This window comes from Rhinolophus sinicus, linkage group LG01 (genome assembly GCF_036562045.2).
Source record: "Rhinolophus sinicus isolate RSC01 linkage group LG01, ASM3656204v1, whole genome shotgun sequence".
Taxonomy (NCBI): domain Eukaryota; kingdom Metazoa; phylum Chordata; class Mammalia; order Chiroptera; family Rhinolophidae; genus Rhinolophus; species Rhinolophus sinicus.
The window spans coordinates 139,133,418-139,153,701 of NC_133751.1; the positions used below are offsets into that span (position 1 = coordinate 139,133,418).

Here is a 20,284-nt window from a genome sequence, read left to right on the forward strand (position 1 = left end):
ATTGCAGAATACTCATGGGACTATAAGAACACAGGAGGGATGGCTATATCTATCCAGGGAAGTCAGAGATATCACCCTCCGAAGAGGAGATGCTAACAGGAACAAACATCTAATTCCTCTTGCAGTTGCCATGCCTTCAAATACACCAGTATTCATATCCTCCATCTTTGTTTTTTTTCTTTTTAAGATTTAGTCATTCTTTCACCTGCTCCTTACGAAACATGGCTCCCATTGCTCTTCTTGTCACTATCCGTTGAGTGTGTTCCTCTTTATGTCTGTTTCTCTAAAGCTGTGTTTCCTAATGTGAAATCCATGGACTTCAGGGTTCGGAGAATCCCTAAACTGAGAGTAAATAGATGAACATGTGCATTTTTCTGGGAGGAGGGTTCAGGGCTTTCATCATATTCTCTAAGAGGTCCGTCATTCAAAAATTTTGAGAAACACAGTTTTAAAGTGGTTATCTCAGAACTACAATCGGTACTGCTGGTGGTGGGGTCTGACCAGTGCAGAATTAGGTTAGAGGGACTGTGAACTCCCTTCTGTCAGTCAGGCCAAGATATTCCAATAGCTTCGTTCACTCAGCTGACATTTAGTGGGAAGCGCCTCTCAAAGTATGTGCTTGGGCTCTAGGTGCAGTTTCTCCCTTTAGGGAACATCACAGGACATCAACCTAGATGTTCAAGACAGTGGGGTCTGAGAGAAGGATTAAGGTGCCAACAATTATTTGAAAGATGCAAGCCCAGGATGGTGAGATGCGGAGGAAGAGAAGCAGGACAAGGGAAGACACGCTGCTTTATGGTGCTGGCTGATGCCTTTCCCCAGATGTGAAGAACCATATCTGTCTCTCAGCAGCTTACACATATTCACTTGGCTCAGTACTTTTCCAGGAGTGCTGTTCATAGGAGAGAGAAAGGAGGGTGGATTTTTCTGCTGGCCTCGCTCCCATCTCCTTTTCACCTTGGTAAAGCTATATCCCATGAGGTGCCAGCTCTATCTCACTTCAAGCTGGCATCTTCCACCCCTCAAAGACTGCTCAGAAAGCTAGGTCCCATGCATGCTTCGGAGGACCTTGTCTGCACAGGAAGCACGTCACCAAAGGTGGAAATGAAAGAGAATACCGGGAGGAAGAAGACCGTGGTACTGCAATCGTATGTTCATATTTCCGTCTGTACAGACGCCTGATATTTATGAAGTCTGTGCCAGTGGTGATACAGTGGGTGAACAAACACAGACACGGTCTTCTCTGTCACAGAGCTTAAAGTCCAGTGTGGGCGACAGAGTAATCACATAATCGTACTAGCAAATGTGCACTTGCAACTGTGTTCAGTGCTCCTAGGAGAACGAAAAGTTGAGTGCTCTGAGAGCCTTTATTAGATGGAGTTAAGCTAGTGAGACAGGTTGGAGAAGGCATTCGAGGCACAGTGGCTCCGTGAACTGAAACAGAAAGGCCAGGGAAGACGGGCCAAGGCAGGCCAGGCTATATGAAAGGAGTTTCACCTTTCTCTGAGGAGCAATGGAAAAATGGTGGAGGACTTTAAGTAGAGAAGTGTTATAACCTGGTTAGAGGTCATTTGGAAGGCCCATGCAAGAGGTTTCCTAGCAACATTGTCAGATAGGGCAAGACACTGTAGATGCCCACATAGAAATTTCTAGAACTGAGTCTAGAATACAGGCCTCCTTCTGAGCTCCCATGCCACAAATGGCAATGCTGGGAGATGGTCAGGTGACGGGCCCCTCCCACACAGCCCTAGGCCAGGGTCTCTATACCAGAGGATGCCAACCCCAGGCTCTCATTTTTTCCCTCACAGCACTAACACACATTTTCTTTGAGCCTTACGGTGCTCGAGGCCCTGTGCCTACTCTGCTTCCAAGAGCTTTGGAGATAGTTGTGTGGCCAAAAACTCTGCATGTTCAAAACAAAACACATTACAAAGGAGAAACCCCCACAGGGAAGTAATTTGAGAAAGAACTTTTATCAGTCCAACTACCAAGTTACCTTTGGCTTGTGATAAACAGAATAATCCAACTCATTAACCCAGGAGAATGTCTCTCTGAAGGACACGCTTTTCTGTCTCTTGAAAATCTTTGAGAAGAATTTAAATGTATTCTCATTTGACAGGAATTTATTTATGTATTGTGATTACCTCCAGTCAGAGCAAATTGTCTGATGCTTTCGTGTAACTGCAGAAGCCTTGGGACTGGGCAGAGCAGGCTTGGCTGATTATAAATTTATGCATAGAATGTGTGTGTGTGTGTGTGTGTGTGTGTGTGTGTTCATGTTCTAATCAACTCAGAGGTGGTAGTAGTCATGTATTCTGAGCTGTGAATAATTTTGATTCTTCTTTTCTTCAGGATATTTCAAGATGGCTGCAAGAGCAGACCTCTCTTGACCCAATGATCTGTGTAGTTTCAATGCACACAGAATAATAGGGAATATCTATACACAAGATTGCAATTCCTCACATTCCCTGGAGTGCTCTGCATTTTTCCTTTCTAAACTGGGTAGCTGAGTGTGAGAAGTTGATTTAACATGTCAAATCTTGGACATTCCTTCTAACAGCTTTTAGGTGCACTCTGGCTTAATAATTCCAAAGTGTGAGAAAAGAAATGGGGGACTTCATAGTTGGATTGGATAACTTGGAGGAATTTAGAAAGCCATAAAGGTGATTAAGGGCTGGAGAGAGTGACTAAAAAGAGATTAAAGGAGTGAAATTTGGATCCTGACCAAACTACAGATGTGGGAAGAGCAGAGGGCAAAACACTTAGAGGAAGATAAAATGTTGGGAAAGGAAGAGGGGCTGTTTGGAGGCTCTTAACCTCTTTTTGGGTCATGGACCCTTTTGTGAATCCAGTAAAAGCTCTGAATCTTCTGCTCAGAAGAATGTCTTCGCTCACACATACTAGACCCATCTCTCTCTTGCTCTTGCTCTCGGCTTCAGACATGTGGTTATCATATGCGTCTGGAATTGCCAGATCTTTTGATTTTTCAAGACAAGTTAAAAACACGGATATTTATGTGAATTTTTCCATAAAAAACAACAACAACTGGGCAAATTAAATATCTCTCTGGGCCATGGTAGTGCCTAGATTGTCATAAAATCTTCATCTTCATATTGTCTCTGAGTTCCTTTTTTATCAGTTTGGTTTGGCTCCACTTTTTCATGTGGGAGGGTTTCCTCAAATATCTGATCCTTGGTGATCTTAGCTATAAATTCAGTGAGTAGGTGGGGCTTGCCTATAGGTAATGGATGGTGAGTATATATGGGTGTTTCTCTGGGTGCATAGGTTTTCTAGAGAAGAATTGTCCAATTCCCCAGGGGAGGAAGGAGTGAGGTGGATCTGAAGGAGGATGGAGGAAGGAGAAGGGATGTGTTCTCTAGCTGGATGCTGCTCGTACAGGATTGGGCCATTCAATATGCAGATTATTGCTGATCGGCCAGTGTTCCATCTTACATTTCATCCCACTGCTCCACGGTGCCTGATACCTTTGAAGCCAGAAATTCCTCATGTTATATTTTTCTAAAGAAGGAAACCCTGGTCTTTTGTCAGGTTAGATGCCTTGCTACGCAGGGCTGGGGAGAGGCTCTGGGTCTAAATTTGTACTTTGTTATCCATATTAAGCAAGTTTGAATCTCTCCAGATGATTCTGATACATACCTAGGTTTAGGTTCTGTGATACCACAGAAAGGCTCATCTGACAGTGCACCTGTCTGAAAGCCTTCACACCTGTCTGAAAGCCTTCACACCTGTCTGAAAGCCTTCCATGACTCCCGTCTCCTACCGCGTCAACTTGGAATTCCTTGGCATGGCGTTGGAGACACTGACCTCCCTTTTAGCCCTGCCTTCATTACTTGTCATTCACTCAGTCAGTGGGCCGGAGAACTGTGCTCTTCATGGAACCTGGAAAATGTCATGTGCCGTCACTTGGTTCTGTGTTGTTTGCAGATGCTGTTTTTTCTGTATTTTGTGCTCTTCCCTGACTTCCCACCATTTTTGCTCATTAAAATATTTTTTATCCCTCAAGATCTATCTGAAGTTCTACTTCCTCTAGGAAACTTTCACCCCTTTCAAGAGCGTCCTTTTCTGTGCTCCCCACAGAATTCCAATTATGCTTCTCTTGTGACACAGTATTATGATCTGGGTCACTGTTATTCACCTGTGTGCTTATTGTATCCTCCCCTGCCTCCAAATGTAAGCTGTGTGCAGGCAAGGACTGTGTTTTTCACTTACTCTATATGTCTTACTGAATCAGATATTTCAGAGCACATGTTATACACGAGGCACTGTGCTAGGCTATGGAGACACACAGGAATAAAGTAGAGTTCCATCCAGATTCTGTCATGAGGTTGATGACAAGCGCTCAAGTCTCTGACGGGAGGGGAGAACAAGAAGGCCCTATCTGTCTGGCAAGCTGTCAAATATTAAAAGAAAGAGGAATCTAATGTGGTTGATGAAACTGCACAAAGACTTATGGATGAGCTGTCTTTTGAATTGGGCTGTTCTGTGTGAGATATTGACAAAGAGAAATAGTCAAGATAGAAATTTGTTGAATTAATGAATAAATCCTAAGCAGACCGACTTCAGAGTCTTGGAAGCCTTTGAAAAGCTATGTAAGAACAGTCAGTAATTTACTTTGATCAAAGCCTGGACCAAATGGAAGGGGGCAGTGGAAATTAAGGCTGGGAGAGGGGTTTGGGACTCATTCTAGTGGACCCAGATACTAGGCTATATGAGGTTTTACAATTAAGTTCGCGAACTCATCCTAGAAAAAGTGCTACACACCTCATTGCTGAATATCAACTATGGTCACCTTCCAAGCACTCCCCTTGGGAAGCTATGCACTGATGCCAGCACCTAGTCCACCCTTCAAAGCAATTTTGGAACTTTTTCTGGAATGGCGATCAGAGCTGTTGTCATATTACCCTCGATGTCCTGAATGTCATCAAAATGTCTTCCTTTCAATATTTCCTTTATCTTTGGGTAAAGAAAGAACTCATTGAGGGAAAGATCAGGTAAGTAGGGAGGGTGTGCCAATACAGTTATTTGTTTACTGGCTGAAAACTCCGTCACAGACAGTGTGGTGTGAGCTGGTGCATTGTCCCTGATGCAAGAGCCATGAATTGTTGGCAAAAATTTCAGGTCATCTTTTTCACGCAGCCTTTTCAGCACTTCCAAATAGTAACCTTGGTTAACTGTTTGTCCAATTGGTACAAATTCATAATGAATAATCCCTCTGATATAAAAAAAGTTAACAACATCATTGCAACAAGTTCACGAACTTAATTGTCAGACCTGGTAAAACGACTGAGTTTCATTTGTCACTGAAAGTTTGTGGGCAGGCATGTGGCACAGTTGGGCTCTATTTAAAGTAGCAACAGGTGTTATGGTCCGTAAAGGAACCTGGAAGAGAAGGTAGGAAGAGGTCATGACCTGGTCCAAGACAGATGATCCAAGCTAGGGCCAGGGTGGCCAGGCAGCCGGCATGGAAGAGAGGGGACGGGCATGAGCAGTTTTGGAGAAGTGATCCAACTGTATTTCATTACTGTGGATTATGGAGCTGACTGGAATTGGGGAGTAAGAGGGTGAGAGCCCTTGATGACAACGCAAGTAGCTGAACCTGCGTCCTGACTAGAAAATGAATCTATTAATATGAAGAAGAGCATTGGGAAGAGGGAATGTTTTTGTGGTAGAGAGGATGTGTTCTGGTTTTGGATATTGTAGTGGAGTAGTATCCCCCAAACTAGAAATATCGAAGTCCTAACCCCCAGTGCCTGTGAACGTGACCTGATGTGGAAGTAGGGTCTTTGCCGATGTTAAATTAAGGATCTCAGGATGAGCTCATTTTGGATTTAGGGTGGTCCCCAGGGCCCATCTCTGTTGTCCTTACAAGAGAAAGGAGAGGGAGATGTGACACAGAGACACGAGGGGAAGGACATGTGAAGACAGAGGCAGAGATTGGCATTATGTAGCTATAAGCCAAGGAATGCCACGGATGGCCAGCAGCCACCAGCAACTAGGAGGAGACAGGCGTCTCTCAGAGCTACCAGAAGGCATCAACCCTTCGACAAGTTGGTTTTTGACTTCAGGCCTTCAGAACTCTGAGAAAATAAATTTAGGTTGTTTTAAGCCACGAAATTTGTGGTAATTTGTTACGTCAGTCCTAGGAAACATATAGATATGCTCAGATTTTAAAACAGAAGACAAGAATTGACAAACCTTGAAGCTCCATCTGTAACTTGGTTGTTTTGTATGATTCACGGGACTCACTCACCCTGGCCCTTTATGTTAAGGACCGTGTTGCTGGAGTTCATTTGGTGAGGGTGTGAGGGTGAGGAGGGAGTTCTGTTGTTGATTCAATGAGGCAGGTAGAGTGGATTTGCTTCCCTACAGGGGAAACTATTTCACAAGCAAGAAGCAATCAGTAGTTGAGTCTTAACTGAGTTTCTGTTTTGTGCCCAACACTATGCAGGGCTCTCAAAGAACCACCAAGAGACAGCAAGAAGCAAAAACACCACTCAGCACAGTGGAAATATCACTGTTGATGAGCTTGTCAGCGATACCCGACAGATGGAGCACCGGTCTTTAGCTAGAGAACCTCTGGAACCATTAAAGCGGTCTTGGGGACAGCCCAGTCTGTGGGCTGCAATGCTGATGGCTGCCACCCTCATGACATCATAGGTGACATCATCAGTGGTGGATACCCAGCTAGTTCAGAACTACAAAGGCAAATATTTCAATTAAAGATCATTTGAAACCCCCACCCCCACCCCCAAAATAATAAGATTCCACATAGACTCTTGAGATGCTCACAGCTCAATATACTGAAACAAAATATTAGCAAGGCTAATACGTAATCAATTGGTGAGTGGTATATGGAAGATTGAATTGGATAAGGAACCTTAGTTTATTATTTTATTCATTGGATACTTGAAGTTTTTCATAGCTCATCACTGAGTTTCAGATTCTGTGACAAAGTCAGTCAACAGGTGTGTCCCTTAATTCCTAAAGTCAAATTACCCTATGGCTTGATGTATGATGCGTGCTGATTTAACAGCAGAGCCCTGAAATTTGTAGGCTGAGAAAGCATCCTCTTTTTCTTTCTTCCTTGCAAGGAAAATGCTGTGCAGCCCCCAGATTCAGCAGGGTGTGGAAGCACAATCACCCTCCGGTAATGCAAACTGAATGAATTCAAGTAATGTGTTATCTAAATGACTTGACAAGTTCCCATGCACCTGGCTAATTGCGTCAGTCTGCTGTCTTTTCTCTTCTGTGGGCTGGGACTTGGCAGGCGTGAGTGTTAGCTGGAGTGTTAGTGGTCCCCTGCTGCTGGCATGTGCCCTGGACAAGAGACCCCGCCGATCACTGCAGCCTTGAGAGGACCCAGGGGCCTTGTTTGATGACTCCAAGAGTGCTTGAGGTCTTTACTTCTAATAATAGGAGATTTCACATTGGTTTCTAGATATGTCTACTCTAGGCAAAGCTGTGCCAAGCTTGTGTTGGCTTTGGGGAGGTAACCTGAGCAGGACGGGAGAGTTTGAGGAGACTAATGGCGCTGGGACACGAGGACAGGCTGGGTGATTCCTGGTGCCACCACTGACATTTGTGACTTACCTCCAACGGTCCATCTTGTTCTGGTCCCCCTCTGAATCTAGCGTAGTTCCCTTCAAGCCAGAGCCTCTGGAGCCAGACCTAATGGCCACCTGTGCTATATGCCAAACGTTATCTATGGAGAGGATGGAAATTAAACTATGGTGTTGGTGGCTCTCAGCACTAAGAAAGGACATCATTCAGCTCTCGTGGTTGGACTTTTCCAGTGAAGGAGAAAGTCATTACTTGTGACTCAAATCTTAAAGCACCTGGAAATCCTTTTGTCCCCAGTAATCTCTTGTTTTGGACTCACTTGTGTCATGTGCAGGGCACTTTGGTCTGCAGTCCTGCCTTTTCTTTTTAGGAAGAGAGGGAACTGAGGTTGGTTAAGGCATCTGAGCCAGTGCTGGATATGGAGGCATGAGAAATGACGGCACTATTCCTGGGAATAACATCCCAAAGACGCTCTTCTGAGGATGACTTTTAGTTCGCACAGAGCATTTGGGAAAGACAGAGAAAGTTCCTGTAACATGGGGGTCAGGGGTCTTGGGGCAGTGACTCCCTGTTTTGGAGTAGGGGTCTTCAGGGTGTCCGGGAGGTGTTCCTACTAGTCACTTTCTTTGGATTTAGATTACCCTGATTGGGGATAAGGAAATGAATGACAGCAAGGACTGTGAGAAGGAGAGGAGACAGTGTCCCTGAAATCTTCATAGACTCCTTCCTGTGAATCGGATAATTCAGAGGAGAAAGCAAAAAGAGAGGGTATTAGTGATTTAGAGCTGCCATGACGAGTACCACAGACTAGGTGGTTTAAGCAACAGAAATTTCTCATACTTCCGGAGGCTGGAAGTCTGAGAGCAACATGTCACAGGGTTGGTTTCTTCTGAGGTGTCTCTCCTTGGCTTGCAGATGGCTGTTTTCTCTTTGTGTCTTCTGTACACGTCTGTGTCTAAAGTTTCTCTTATAGGGACAGTAGCCATATTGGATGAGAGCCCACCCTAAGGAACTCATTTGGATTTAGTTACTTCTTTGAAAGCAGATTAGGGGAAGACATGTTTTTCTAGTTGATTTCGTCGGGGTATTTTATCTGCAGGGCTAGAAAGCAGTGCTCCACAGTAGTGCAGTTTCTCTGACGTCTTGACATCAGCTGTTCTGATAGAAGCTCATTATCACTGGGTCAGGGGTTACGAATGACACATTGTAAGCTTTAAGCACCGTGATATGAAGAGTTCCAGTGCACGCTGGCTACAGAGTGGGGATATTCTAATCTTACTTCAGCTTTAAAAATGAAGAACATTAATTAAGATTGTGGGGAAGATTTACCTACCCCTTAGGGAAGAAAAAGTATTTAGAAGACTTTTGTTTTCTTGCTGCTGCTACTGATTCTGAAACTTGGATTTATACAATTAATTGGTTCCTTGTGGAGTGGCTCTTCTGCCTCTTATACACTGTGCGTGGCATAAAGTTTAGTATTTTAAGAAAATCAAGCTTTTCATATTGTAAGTATTTGATAATTATTGAATTAATTATATAAAAATTGATTTCAGGATAAACAAAATGTGGTATATACTTGCAATGGAATGTTATTCAGGCATAACGTGTGGAATTCTGATACATGGTACAACAAGGATGAACCTTGAAAACATTATGTTAAGTGAAAGACAGACACAAAAGGACATGTACGATTCCATTTATGAGGTACTTTGAATAAGCAAAGTCATAGAGAAGACAGAAAGTAGAATAGTGATTATCAGCGCCTGGGGCGGGGGTAATGGAACTTACTGTGTAATGGGTACAGAGATTGTTTGAGATGGTGAAAAAGTCTTAGAAATAGATAGTGTTGGTAGTTGCACAACATTGTGGATGTACTTAATGCCTCTTAACTGTACAGTTAAAATGTTAAATGGTAAATTTTATGTTATGTTTATTTTACCGTAATAAAAAAAGTTTAAAAAAATGACTGCAATGCAGAAGGATATATAAGACTTCTACAAATGCAAAAATATATAATTAAACCTTATATTTCTTAGACATATATTATAAACCTTCTGAGGGCTTTTTTTCTGTAGATCTGCTCCCAATCTGCAATAGAGAAAATTTTTATTCTAGGCTGTTGCCAGAGACCACCACCTCAGATAGTCGTAGCGCCAATGCCACCTGGCTTTTTGTTAGGAGTAATAATATTTCTGGGAAATAGCTCAAAGGATATGGCGTCCATTAATTCTTCCAAAAATTCTTATTTGTATCCCTGGACCAAGCTAGATGATCTGACTGTTGTGTGCTTGGGTGCCATCTTGGCCTTCCTAAATCATTTCAGTGAGTTGTGCTTTGGCCTCTTACATCACACTGAGGGAAGCAGTGAAAAGCGCTATAGTAGACTCCCTACCGTGTACACTTAGAAGCACTATTAATTATTACTTTCCCTCCTGACCCTCCAATGTGGATGATAAAGATACTTTAAGAATTTACCCAAGGCAGGGAAGGTTAACATCTTGGGAGAAATGTCTCAATGACAAGAAAAAGCTAGCACTGTTGAGAAGTGTGTACATTTTATTTTATTTGAAGAGTCAATATGATTGTCATCTGTCTGTTTTCTTCTTTGCTTTGGCCACAAGGATACTCAGAATCCAATTTATGAACCACATCAAGTAATAGTTTACTTTACAACATACATTTCTGTGGACTAACTTTTCCCCATGCTCTTATAGTCTCTTTTTTTATGTTGTCTTCTTTATGTACCATGTTTCCCCGAAAATAAGACCTAGCTGGACAAGCAGCTCTAATGCATCTTTTGGAGCAAAACTTAATATAAGACCTGGTCTTATTTTACTATACTATAAGACTGGGTATAATATAATATAATATTGGGTCTTATATTAATTTTTGCTCCAAAAGACGCGTTAGACCTGATGGTCCAGCTAAGTCTTATTTTTGGGGAAACACGGTAGTATTCACATATTTTATAAATCAACTCACCCTTTTTTGACATTAGATGGTGTATTAGTTGGGATGTATGTATGTGTGTGTGTGTATATACACTGAGAGAGAGAGAGAGAGGTTTATTGTAAAGAATTTACTTACATGAGTATGGAAGCTCACAGGTTTGAAATCTGTAGGGCAGGCCAGCAGGCTGGAGACCCAGGAGGGAACTCAGACTTTTCTCTTAAGTCCTCAACTTGGATGAGGCCCCACCCACATTACAGAGGACAATTTGCTTTACTCAAAGTCTACTAATTTAAATGTTAATCGCCTGATAGATACATGGATAAAGAAGTTGTGGTATATATACACAATGGAACACTATTCAGCGGTAAGAAAAGATGATATAGGAACATTTGTGACAACATGGATGGATCTTGAGTATAATGCTGAGCAAAATAAGTCCGACAGAAAAAGCAGAGAACCATGTGATTTCACTGATATGTGGTATATAAACCAAAAACAACAAAAGAATAAGACAAACAAATGAGAAACAGAAACTCATAGATACAGACAATAGTTTAGTGCTTACCAGAGGGTAAGGGGGGTGGGGGGTGGGAGATGAGGGTAAGGGGGATCAAATATATGGTGATGGAAGGAGAACTGACTCTGGGTGGTGAACACACAATGGGATTATAGATGATGTAATACAGAATTGTACACCTGAAATCTATGTAATTTTACTAACAATTGTCACCCCAATAAATTAAAAAAAAATGTTAATCGCATCTAAAAAAATGTCTTTACAGCAATATCTACATATGTTTGACCAAACAACAGGGTACCATAGCCCAGCCAAGTTGATTAAACACATAAAATTAACTATCACAGATAGGGATATAAATATATATTAGAATTTTTAAAAATTGGGCCGAATTGTTATTTGTCTTCTCTATTTGCTTATCTGAGTGCATGTAGAAAACGTTTCCAGTTCCCTCCCACCTCCTCATCTAGGTTCAGTCTCATGTTGTCATGATTTCCTCAGCTGGCAGGGCAGTCTTCCAAAGCAGGGCTGGTTAAACAGCATAGAGCCTGCATTGTGTATGGATGTGTTGAATGTGTGAATATGCTGACCTGCCAACATACCCTGAGACATGTCAGTGTAATACAAATTTCTGCCAGCTCCTTTCTTGGTAAACAGCCATTTTTGTGAAGGAATGTGATGAGGTGTATGATTCCACCAATTATTACCATTCCCAATTAGACGGGACCCAGGCATAGGTTAATAAAATGTTAACTCACTCTTTCTGGAACCTCAACAGGGATTTGATTCCCAGGATATCAAGCATTTGATATTGTTCAGTTGTTTATATTGCTGCTGTTCTGTTCTGAGAGGTCTTCAAACATCGGTCGGAGACCTGCCATTTATGAGAAAACATTCCAGTTGTTCAGGAATGTAACTCATCATCAGACAGTAGCTCTTACCTTATTTTTATTTTTTATTTTTTTTTTACCTGTGGTAGGCTGGTGGTTCCTTCGTTTGGGCGCAGACCTCTTCACTGCTGGAGAGAGGAGCCTGACAGCTGCGCTCTTTCTCTTAAGGTAAGAATCGAGATGATTACGAACAACCCTTGGCTTTCATTTGGAAGCTCTGGATTAGGTTGTCAGGGATCCACGTGCAGTCTTGAACCTCTTGGGACTCTATCTGTAGTCCATCTCCTTGGTGGTGTGCCAGGTTTTCTATCCCATCCCAACCCTTTGCTGCTCAGTGCAGTCCTGCCATTTGGAAGCCTGGCTTTGGCTTTAGTTACATTTCCACTGCCCACGGAATGGTCAGTGGATCATCGATTTCTCTGCTTCCCACATAATACACTAATTTGGTCAATTAAAAGAGAATCTTCCAGAGCAGTCGTCTCAGTCAGGGGGGTAGGAATATGTGGGGAGAGTAGGAGCAATGCTCAAAAGTGCCCATGTCAAGTGAAATATTAAATATATTGCTAACTCTACTTAGTGAGTGTATGCACTGACTATTGAGCATTCGTAATTATAGGACATTTAAATGGTGAGGATTAGAAAATATTTCCTGATCCAAAATGGTATGAGAATGTTAACTCTAACAGAAAAGAGGCGACAGCATTGAAATGGGCCCACTTAGAGTTGTGTTCTACTGATGACTGCTTTTTACTTCATTTTCCCCTTTTGGTTTAGGTGTCAGCCTTAATACTCAGGCTACTCAGGTTCAGCTGTTAGGCCTATCTCCCTTTTCCCAGTGAAAAAACTGAATCTGAGGTTTGTTTTTCTGAGGTCAGGCTGCCAAGACCAAAGAATGTCTTTTTGAGGGTTTGGGGACCTGCGACTGGTCTGCTGAGTAATCTCCCTGGTGTGGGCTCTCAGCTTCCAGCCAAGAGGCCCTCTGCCTTGCAAACAGACCTCCCACCTTGAATCTGTAGGAGGAGCCAGGAGCCTTTAAGGGAAGTTGTCTGAGATTGTGAGGGGATGGGGCCAGGGCCATGTTTACCTTCCTGTTTCTTGTCTAAAGAGCAGATTGAATTACTATCGTGTTTCCCCCAAAATAAGACCTAGCTAGACCATCAGCTCTAATGTGTCTTTTAGAGCAAAAATTGATATAAGACCCGGTCTTATCTTGCTATAAGACCTGGTATAATATAATATAATATAATATAATATAATATAATATAATATAATATAATATAATATAATTAATATAATATAATATAATATAATATAATATAATATAATATAATACCGTGTCCTATATAACACCGGGTCTTACATTAATTTTTGCTCCAAAAGATGCATTAGAGCTGATGGTCCAGCTAGGTCTTATTTTCGGGGAAACAGGATAGCACCCATGTTTATTAATGTTAATTATATGTTTTAAATACAAAGTAGAAGTCCATAGACTACCTACTAAGATGCTTTACTTCTTGCCCTTTTTAAAGGATGATGTTGTACTACCCAAATGAGGCCCAAGAAAACAACTAGGAATCTGTATACTATTGTGACTGGTTCCCCCAGGAGATATTGGGTAGTGTGTGAGCTGTTACTTCAACTTAAGAGTCTGCTATTAATAAACTCGAAGAATATGGAGTTTAGACGAGTGATGGTCCAGGAATAAGACATATAGAGAGCATTAGGTGATCTTCCAAAGCAAGGAAACTTAAAGCATTTTTACTTACAGTGTTAAACATAGTGGTAAGAACATCATCATCATCAATGATAATAATAATAATGATCACAATGATAGTAAAAAATAACAACTCTAATATTAACCATCTCTATTGCCACCATCAGGACAACTAACAATTATTGGCTCCAATTTTCTGCTGGACAGTAGACTAAGCATTTTATTTGCATTATTCTCTCTTAATCTGCATAACATCCTTATGAGGAAAGTCCTATTAATATCCACCATTTACATTTGAGGAGACTGGGGTTGGAAGAGATTAGGTAAATTGCCTAAAGTTAGACAGCCAGGCTAAAAGGTGGCAGAAGGGGGAATGTAACTGACTGAACAGCACAGAATGGGGTCCGCATGCTGAAGCCTCATCCCACATGCAGATATTTATGGCTGGCATTCCACTTGACTTTCACACTTGTCCCTGCTCACATGCCCTTTGCCCTCTAACTACCTATCATTGACATTTTTAAAAGACTTTGTTAAAATATAGCTAACATACAATATTATATTAGTTTAAGGTGTACACTGTAGTTATTCAACATTTATATACTTAAAGAAGTGATCACCATGATAAGTCCAGCAACCATCTGACACTGTACAATGCTATCACAATATTATGTATTGACAATATTCCCTGTGCTGTACATTACATCACAATGATATATTTGTTTTATAACTGGCAATTTTAACCTGTTATTCCCCTTCACCCTTTTCCCAACTTTAAAATTTTTTCTGTTATACTTGACATTAATATTATTTTATATTAATTTCAGGTATATAGCATAGCAGTTAGACACTTATGTAATTTAAGAAGTGATTCCCCTGACTAGTCTAGAACTCATTTGGCACTATATATAATTATTACCATATTATTGGCTATAATCTCTATGCTTTACATCGCCATGACTATTTTGTAACTACCAGTTTGTACTTCTTAATCCCTATACCTTTTCCTCTTTCCCCCAGACCTCTCCCATCTATCACCCTGATAAGTCTAGTACCTATAAGATACCATACAGAGTTATTACAATATTATTGACTATATTCTTTATGCTGTACCCTACATCCCCATGATTACTGTGTAACAACCAATTTGTACACCTTAAGCCCTTCCCATTTTCACCCAGCTCTTCAACTCCCCTTCCATCTGTCAACCATCAAAATGTTCTCTGTATCTGTGAGTCTGTTTCCACTTTGCTTGTTTTTTTATGTTGTTCTTTAGATTCTACCTATAAGCTAAATCACATTGCATCTGTCTTTCTCTTTCTGACATACTCCAGTCAGCGCAGTACCCTCCATGTCCATCCATGCCACCCACAGATGGCAAGAACTCATTCCCTTCCCTGACCAAGCAATATTCCATTGTACATATGTATCACCTCCACTTTATCCATTCATCCATTGACGGACACCCAGGCTGCCGCCACATCTTGGCCATTGTAAACAATGATGCAATGAACATATGGATGCACACGTTTCCTCAAAGTAGTGTTTTTAGTTTCTTCAGATAAATACCCTGAAGTGGGATTACTGGGTCCTTCTTTGTCTCTTGTTGTAGCCTTTGTTTCAAAGTCTATTTTGTATGGTATAAGTATTGCCACTCCAGATTTTCTTTTTCTTTCTGTGTTCATGAAATATTTTTACCATCCCTTTACTTTCAGTCTGTGTGTGTCTTTCAATCTGAAGTGAGTCTCTGGTGGGCAGCATATGTAAGGGTCTTATTTTCTTATCCATTCAGCCACCCTGTTGTTTGATTGGAGTATTTAATACATTTACATTTAAATGAATCGTTGAAAGATGTGTAGTTATTGCCATTTTATTCATACTTTTGATTTTTTTTTTCATCTTAAAGAAGTCCCTCTAACATTTCTTATAATACCGGTTGGTGGTGATGAACTCCTTCAGCTTTTCTTATGTCTGGGAAGCTCTTTATCTGTCTTTCAATTTTAAATGATAGCCTTGCTGGGCAGAGTAATCTTGGTTATAGGTGCTTGCTTTTCATCACTTTGAATATTTCCTGCAAATTCCTCTGGCCTGCAAAGTTTCTGTTGAGAAATCAGCTGACAGTCTTATGGGACCTCCCTTGTTGGTAACTAACCGCTTTTCTCTTGCTGCTTTTAAGATTCTCTCCTTGTCCTTAACCTTTGGCATTTTAATTAATGATGTATCTTTGTGTGGGCCTCTTTTGGTTCATCTTGTTTAGGACTCTGTGCTCTTGGGCATGTATGTCTGTTTCCTTTGCCAGGTTAGGGAAGTTTCCTGTCATTATTTCTTCAAACAGGTTTTCAATTCCTTGCTCTCTTTCCTCCTTCTGGTACCTCTGTGATGCGAACTACAGTGGTACACTTGATGTTGTTCCACAGGCCCTTAAACTGTCCTCATTTTTTTGCATGCTTTTTTCTTTTTTCTGTTCCGATTGTTTACAATGGCCAAGATGTGGTGGCAGCCTGGGTGTCCGTCAATGGATGAATGGGTAAAGTGGAGGTGATACATATATACAATGAAATATTGCTTGGTCAGGGAAGGGAATGGGTTCTTGCCATTTGTGGCAGCATAAATGGACCTGGAAGGTACTGTGCTGACCGGAGTATGTCTGATTGGGTGTTTTTCTACTACCTTATCTTTTAAATTGCTGGTTTGATCCTCTGTTTTACCTAATCTACTGTTGATTCCCTCTAATGTATTCTTCATTTCAGTTATTGTAGTCTTCATTTCTGACTGGGTTTCTTTTTTTTTTTTTTTTCATGTTTTCTATTTCCATTTTTATGTTTTCTGTCTCTTTGTTGAAGTTCTCAGTGGGATCACTGATCATCTTTACAGCCAGTGTTTTGAACTCTGCATCTGGTAGATTACTTATCTCCATTTAGTTTAGTTCTTTTTCTGAAACTTTGTTCTGTTCTTTCATTTGGGACATGTTTCTTCATCTCCCCATTTTGTCTGTCTCTCTGTGTTTGTTTCTTTGTATTAGGTAGGGCTCCTATTCTCCTGGTATTAGTAGAATGGCCTTATGTAGTAGGTGTCCTGTGGGACCCAGTGGTACAGTTTCCCTTGTCACCTGAGCCGGGTGCTCTATATATGTCCCTTGTGTGGGTTGTGTGTGCCCTCCTGTTATAGTTGAGTCTTGGTTGCTGTTTGCATATCAATGGGAGGGATTGATCCTGGGGCTGATTGGTTGTGAGGACTGGCTGTGATTAGAGTGGAGTTGCTGCTGTGCAGGGGTTGACCCTACAGAGCAGGATTCACTTTAGCAGGACTCTTATGCCTGCCCAGCAGCCTTTTGTGTGTGTCATCCTGGGAGATGGCCCAGTGATGCTCTGGCTTGGTGTGGAGCAGGCCGTCAGGCATGCCAGCCCCAGAGCCTCCTGGGAGGGGCTCTGTCACAGGCCACATTCAACCACAGCCTACATGTGCCTTGCTTGGGGCCACCTGGCATGAGCCATGAAGTAATCTGCAGATCTCCACAACCTAAGCTTGGCTTGGAAGTGCCTTGGCAGGCCAAGCCATGAACTGAGGCCAATGCTGCTAGTGCCAGGCTTGGGGCTGCTCTGCAAAAGGTACAGGACATGCTTAAGCCAGATGCTGCTCGTTTGGGTTTTGTGAACCTTTGAGAGATTTTAGCAAAGTCTTTAGGTCTTTAGCATGAGCCAAGACAGGCCTTTTGTTCATAAAAGCCACTGGAATTGGCTTGGGTGGGCCTAAAATTTGGGTGGGGCAGGGTCCCAGGGAATCACCAGGGCATGGCCAACGGTGTCGGCTAGATTGTTGGAAATTTGGATATGGTGCTCATCTAAGTCTGAATGCTGGGAGTAGGGAGAGCTCAACAAAGAAACAATGGATTCTGCAAGTATTTCTGTCTGGGAGAAAGCTGTCCCTTGAGCCCTCAGCTGGAAGCCAGACAACTCAGTTCCTCCCCATATGTCCCTGATGCCTTTTGAGCTGCTGCCCCAGCACTTGAGTTCAAAGCGAGTGAGTCCATCAGTGAGTAAGTCTGTGCATGGGCTGTTTAAGAGAAATGTCAGGAACTCTAGTTGCCATACTACTCACATAGCCATAATCTGTGCTGATTTTTCAGTCAGAAGTGGTGAGGACTTCTCTTCTTGGCACTGGAACCCTGGGCTGGGGAGCCTGGTGTGGGGCTTGGACCCCTCACTCCTCATGGGGGCACCTCTGCAGCCAAGATATCCCTCTCAATTGTTAATGGTCACACGCAGGTGTGGGACCAGCTTGTTTGGCATCTCTGCCCCTCCTACCCATCTTGAGGTGGCTTCTTTTGTGTGTTCTTAGTTGTAGGACTTTGATTCAGCAAGACTTCAGGTGATTGTCAGTGATCGTTGTTCAGTAGTTTAGTTGTAATTTTGATGTGGTCATGAGAGGAGGCAAGCACAGCTTAGACCTCAGCTGTTCCACCATCTTCCCTACCAGTGACATTTTGTATTTTCTCCACTGATGTAGTCAAAACATTTAAAAATATATAAGTAGTTAAAGATTGTGAAACAATATTGGACTTATAGAGAACATAGAAAAATAATAAAGACTGAAAATCACCCAGTTTTAAAAGTTGCCAACTCTATTGTCATGAACCCATTAGTGTGTTTTGCTTTTGCCTTTCCCCTTGTGTATAATTTGTTCACATAGTTGCTACATATTTAAGTTTTGAATTTTAAATTTAACAAGTATTTTCCTGTGCCTTTGTGTTCATAAGTCTATTTTTATGGCTGCTGTATTTGGTTAGAAGGCACTTAAGTTTATTTCCCAAGTTGTATCCTTCAGTTGCTCCCATGTGACAAGGGCAGAGTTCCGCACATCATATGGAATAGCCAATTTCTGTCTGTTGACAGTTAGACATTGTAAGCACCTTGTTTCTTGAATGGTGTCTCTGTGGAGTTTGGCAGGAGTCCTGCTGGCTTGGAGCTCAGGAGACCCAGATTTGGCTCTGCACTGAAACTAGCTGCAAGTCCCTGGGTAAATTATTTTAGCATCTTCATCTATGGACAACTTATATCTAGTAAGTTCTGTAATTCCATGAAATCAGGAGTTTTCTGAACTCTCTTGATTTATAACCTTATCAATTCCAATTGATGCAAGGTTTGGTGGGGCTCAGCTGTGTTACTATGGGTAGCTTCAAGCAAGGAATTTTGTTTCTCAAGATGACCAAATCTATAAAATCTTGAAAGTGAAATGTCTTAGCTACTTTTATATAATTCTTGCTATCCCCACTCTGGCCCCCCACCATCTTTCTCCCATGCCTACATACCCACAGAATAGACAGTACAAAGTACCTTCTCAACAAATATGTGATGAGCAAACAAATATATGCATGACAGATGTTACTGGTCTTTGCCTAAGAACCTTTAGCAGTATGGCTGATCCAACATATCCAATTAATAAGATTGTTTATTTAGATGTGGTGGCTTTGTTTATAATAGACAGGGAATTAAACCTCTAAAATGTGTCATAACATGTGTCAGAGTGATTTTCCTACTAATATGATTATCAATTCTTCCCACAAGTGGCAGATGAAAGAACACTGATCTATGGAACTTCATATATCCCCCCCGTATTGTGGGGTTTTTGCTTAGGTCGTAGTAAAATCAAAATTTACAATGTCATCATTCTCATTTTTGACCAGCAGAAAAAATGAAGGCATTTGGGGCTTCCTGCATTCTTGAAGTAACATTTCTGGGTCATAGGGATTATATGGTTGGTTCTGACTGGCTCTCCCTGATTCTTACCTGGTGATGCTGACCTTGAATGGGTTTGCTTATGCCTTGAAGGAATCTACCCACTTCCTTATGTGTTAATTCATCCAAGACCATGGCATAGAGCTACTTCCCAGGAAACCATATCTTGCCATTTCTGGCCCCATAGTTTATCACAGATAAAAAATCCTGTGTTTCCGTATCACCCTTCTCTGCAAGACCTAATTTGGCACCTATCTTGGTTGAAAAAGCTTGCCTCCGTCTCCCCAGATTTGATCACTAATTAGCTTTAACTTTTCCCAAGTTAATATGCTGACTGGTTGGCTTTACTAGGTGGCCACTAGGTGGGTGAGATGAGAGTGTAAAAGCACCATGAAGTAGTTCATAAACCTGCTGGCAAAGAGACAAGAGGCCTGATTTCATGTGTGTGTGTGTGTTTGAAATGCTATTGATAATAAAGCCTTATTTGTTTAGGGATCTGTATCAGTTATCTATTGTATAATAATACACCACCCCCAAACTTAGTGGCTTAAAACAACAACCATTTTATTTGCTCATGAGTCTGTGGATCAGCAAGTGGGCTAGACTCTTCTAGTCTTACCTGGGGTCATTCATACTGTTGCACTCAGCTGGTACCTGGGAGGTGGTCGATATAAGGGACCTCAGCTGGGATACTCATCTCTGTCCTGTGGTCTCATCCTCCACTAGGCTAGCTCAGCCTCCTTCACATGACAGAGCTGTCCAACAAGAGTACCAGAGTGCAAGCTGCACATTCTATTGGTTAACAAAGTCATAGGGCCAGCCCACAGGGGAGAGGGGCTGGAAATAGAGTCCACTTGTTAATGGAATAGTTACAGAGAATTCATGGCCATTGATA

The 20,284-nt window shown here is 41.8% G+C and overlaps 1 protein-coding gene across 3 annotated transcripts in view; it reads left to right on the forward strand.

Annotated features, from left to right (window-relative positions):
* LYPD6B (LY6/PLAUR domain containing 6B) overlaps nucleotides 1-20,284 on the forward strand; it is a 155,524-nt gene that overhangs the window by 86,447 nt on the left and 48,793 nt on the right. For 2 of the 3 annotated variants that reach the window (XM_074336034.1, XM_074336047.1), the window contains one exon: nucleotides 12,030-12,108. The exons of the other annotated variant lie outside the window; for it this stretch is intronic. The gene's annotated coding sequence lies outside the window, so the exon portion shown is untranslated. The remainder of the gene's footprint in view (nucleotides 1-12,029; nucleotides 12,109-20,284) is intronic. 3 annotated transcript variants of the gene reach the window in all.